This window comes from Brassica oleracea, chromosome C6 (assembly GCF_000695525.1).
Source record: "Brassica oleracea var. oleracea cultivar TO1000 chromosome C6, BOL, whole genome shotgun sequence".
NCBI classification, from domain to species: domain Eukaryota; kingdom Viridiplantae; phylum Streptophyta; class Magnoliopsida; order Brassicales; family Brassicaceae; genus Brassica; species Brassica oleracea.
In genome coordinates this window covers 12,146,728-12,151,186 of record NC_027753.1, presented here as the reverse complement: position 1 = coordinate 12,151,186, position 4,459 = coordinate 12,146,728, and the positions used below count along the sequence as shown (strand labels likewise).

The following is a 4,459-nucleotide window of genomic DNA, read 5'->3' as shown; positions in this document are numbered from 1 at the left end:
CTGTTTAGCAAATATCAGTTTTATCATTCATATATTAAATAAATTATTTTAGATCAAATAAAAAAATCATTTGTTTTCTTGGCTTATATATTATTTAATCTAAACTTTGGCTTTCAACTTGTTCTTGTTAAATAATTTGATGAATATAAGATATGGATTATATAATGCAAATCTATTCTAGAAGTAAAATGATAAAACAATATCAAAATGTTGTGAATGGTTAAGAATAATTAGCGATTGAGTTCACGGCGGAAACAAAACAATGTTTTGTTTATATTTATACAAAATTTATATATTAATGTTTATTATAAAATTTTAGTGGGACCCTATTTGAGAAGACCCACGTCCTTATGGATTATTTTACAGTATATTATTTTATTATCTTAAACAATTGTGTTATATTTTGAATCGGTCAAGTCCGAGACATGTGAAAATTGTTAATTTTTGTGTTAATTAATTCATTTAATATTAATTTATAATATATTTTGAAGTGATATATTTTTATTTTATTTAATTTACAAAGTACTTACAATATTTAAATTTCAGTTAAACAGTCTATTGTGGTTTTATTCTCATTTTGTATAAAATTTATAAACTTCTTAAATACAATTGAAGAAAGTGAGAAAGACAACTATATATATTGATCTTTCAAAGAAATTCCAAAACATTTAGTACATAATACTAGCTGCTCCTGCTCATGTGGAATAGGAATTTCTATTTATTATCTAAATTTTGAATAATAGAAGTATGAAAATAATTGGAATATATAATTATAGAAATTCTCTTCAGAAAAATTCAACGGCCCCAAATACTACCAGATACAAATCTTCTCACAATCCGCTTTGGTGCTTCGGCAGTCTGTAGTGGAACTGCAACACCAAACATTCTTTGGTGTTTTAGAGCAAGTTCCTTTCCAGATTAGCACCTGCATAAAATTTAAAGAATAAAACAAAATAAAAGATGATGGAGTATATTAATATTAGATTAATGGTAATGATGCTAGAGAAGTGAATGGAACGTAAGCTATATATGACATACATTCATGAAGACTAGCAAGACAAATGAGAACAATACAAAATATAGCAAATTTCGATGCCGACATTGTAAACCTTCACAATAAAAAAATGCTTTGTGTTTATTGTAGGAAACCTTAAGTACAAAGACTATTTTTTGAATTATCCAGAAAAACTGTTTTAAATTGATTGGTTAGTTTTTTTTCTTTATATCCTATAATATTTATGTTAAATTTTATTCAAAACATTCATTTTTCGTTTTTGATAAAGTAAGTCAGCGACTAAAAATACCTATTAACGACAACCATATATATATATATATATATATAACGTTGAATAATTAAATATGTTGATAAAATCAACTAGCAATAGAGTAGCAACCAATTTTAGCATTTACTAATTTCTTATCAAAATCCTTAAATGTGAACATGTATATATGTCCCTGGAAAATTGTTGCATGATAATCCGAAGAATGTGAAAGTATAATTATTGGTAAATTTTATTCTCCTTATATTCTAATATGTTTATGTTAAAAAGTTCCAAAATTTTCATTTAATTTTTTGATAGGATATATCACCACCTAAAAGTACTCAATAATGACAGCCATATATATATGTGTAACTTTGAAAGATTAAATATGTGGCCAAATTAAATTATCAAAGAGTTGGTGACTATATTTGTTTTTCTAATTTACTTTAGATGAAAAATATAGTCTTCGATTCTTAATGGATTTATCTATATATATATTATGATAGTCGGGCATATGTTGATTGAAGTGAAATATTATTGTAGGTACTAATTTACATAACAGTTCTAGTTTACCAAAAAGTGTTAGAGAAATGAATAAAGAAAAATATGTTTTTTATTATTTGCCAAACATAGATTTCCGTAGGAAATATATATAATAATCAAAATATTGTAAGGACTATCATAAGAGAAAATACAATTTAATAAAAAATTATGTATCTAATATGAACTAACGTCTAGGTAGCCATTATATTATTTATTGGTTTTCAAAATGACATATTTTATGTGAGAAATACTTAATAATAATAGTGATTTAGCAATTATATTATTTATTGGTTTTCTTTGTCTTTACACCAAAGAACCATTCATTCATACTTTAAAAGTACCGAAACCAATACAACCCTATAACAAGGGAATTCACCCCAATCAAACTCCACCAAAAGGGAATAACAGCTTGTGAAAACCTTTACAAAAAAACCCGCCAACCAACGAGTATGACTACGAGCAACATATGATTGAGGTAAATTCTCAGAGATAACGCTTTTAGCAATCAAAAAGGCCGAGAGGTTAGCCTTTCTAGCGATCAACTCTAACTTCCAATGACCAACAGAATTCAACGACCCAATGATCCTATGAGAGAACCATCTAAACGATGGCCAGGCAGGACGCCTAATAACTGCGCCCAACAGATCCGATGCTTCCACTGCGAATATTACCTTATTCTTTCGCAAGCTACACATGCTCTCAATAGCCCAAATCCACCCAGATGCGTTAGCATCGATCCCTGATTGGACATTAGCAAAGGATGATCGACTATGTAGAAGCACCACTACATTCCAATCTCTCAGTATCCAAGCCACGCCAGCAATGAGGGAGTTATTACACGTTTAAGCACACACCAATTAACCTAATGTGCCAACAATACCACAATCGAATGGAATGTCATTGTATCATTTTAGGATCGAGTCCACAAGGAACTAGAGATCTACAACACCAAGAATACACAAACTTTCCTAATCCAAGCAAACAAGAAGATGGATGATTTTGTAACAAGCTAATAACCTAGAAATGTAAACAAGGTGATCTCAAATCCAATCAAGAAATAAGTGCAATAACTTTCAATCAAATGCTAAGGATGAATCCATGGGCAAAGATAATTGATATAAGGTGATCAAGGTTCAATCTAGGATGTTCAAACAAAACAATCAACAAGTCTATAGGTTTAGATCTCATTCAAAATAGATTAATGCACTCCCGTGATAATAATCTCTATGCTAGTAATGCATTAAACATCAACTCCCGTAGGCTAACACATTCAAGCATGCATAAATCACAAGTCTACTAACCACTTAAACATCTCGGACATCAACTGCCGTTGGCCGAATATGTAAAAGACAATGCTAAGTTCATTCAAGTATTTTAACAAACACTTTCCGGACGTAAAATAGCTTAAGGTCTAGATGAGAGTGATCAAGTCTAATCTAGCATTAAGAACACTTAGCAAGCATAGAACAATGTTAATCAAGCAATAAATATCCTAAATGTCCACTTAATCATCCTAATCTATCTAACCCATGAATCACAAGTTCACTACTCACTAATCTCCGTGAGAAACCTTAAATCCATGTAAGGATCAAGGCTAATCATGTTAATGAGCAAAAGAAACACAAATATAAGATGAAGTACTTCCTTAGATTATCAAAAGATTCAAACTTTTATAAGTTTAGACAAAGTCTTGAGAGAAAATGAGATAAAACTAGGGTTTTTAGGTCTAAATCTACTTATAGGAGAGCGAAACTCGTTCTGGTTCAGTTGAATTAAACTGGATCAAACCGGAATAAACCGGTCAACAATTTAATTTCGCAAATGGGTCACCACAGCGGCTTCTTCCTCCCGCTCCACTAAGCCGCGCCGAGCTCGCTACGTTGCGTGCGGTTGGGCCATGTCGCAACACCAAACTGCTCTCATCCATAGTTGACTTACAGCGGCATTTCGTCGTCGCTCTCGGAGGTCGTTGTGAACCACGCTCAAGACTCAACGGTCTCCCTCTCCCGCTACATCAAGTCGCTATGCTCGAACTCCATCTTCATCTTCTTCGCTTACTTCTCATGTCTTCAGCTCGAGCTTGTGGCTTGCTTCGTGATCCACCACCGCAGGTTATCGTCTCCTCCACCGTGACCAGCTTTGTCATGGCCCAAACCCATTCAAACCCCCAAGCCCATATTTTGAGCCAAAAAAAACCCTAAAGAAGGGCATTTTAGTCATTTTGGATGATCTGCAACCTAAGATATTTCACTTATATGTCGTGGCCACGATCTAGAGAGGAGAGGGAGAGAAAAATTGATGGCAAAGCCCTGCCAAATTCACCAAAAACGCAGCCTGCAACACTCTGTTCTCTAAGTGAGATCAGTGTCAAGTTGAGGTTTTGGAGAGGAGTTTACGGCCAGATACTTAATATTTAAGCAAAGAGTCTTAGCTGGATCGATAGATCTCGTTTCAAGGAGGACACAGCAACTTTCTAATCTCAGTTACGAGGTAACATCTGTTAGTTATTCGATCTACAAGTTGGGGCAAAAACCATTCTATTCTGCAATCTGTTCAGATCAGGATTTTATGTTTTGCAGAGCCATATTGTGGGGCAATTTCCGGTTGATACAGAAGGATCTAGGTGACGGTATTGTTATGGTTGGAAAGCTGAC

At 33.0% G+C, this 4,459-nt stretch overlaps 1 long non-coding RNA gene across 1 annotated transcript; it reads right to left on the bottom strand.

Moving 5' to 3' along the window:
• Positions 1-617: 617 nt before the first annotated feature.
• On the bottom strand, positions 618-1,128 carry LOC106300380. The gene is made up of 2 exons (XR_001262005.1): positions 1,039-1,128; positions 618-869 (listed from the first exon to the last, which is right to left on the bottom strand). It is a non-coding gene; the product is annotated as an uncharacterized LOC106300380 (long non-coding RNA).
• Positions 1,129-4,459: the final 3,331 nt, after the last annotated feature.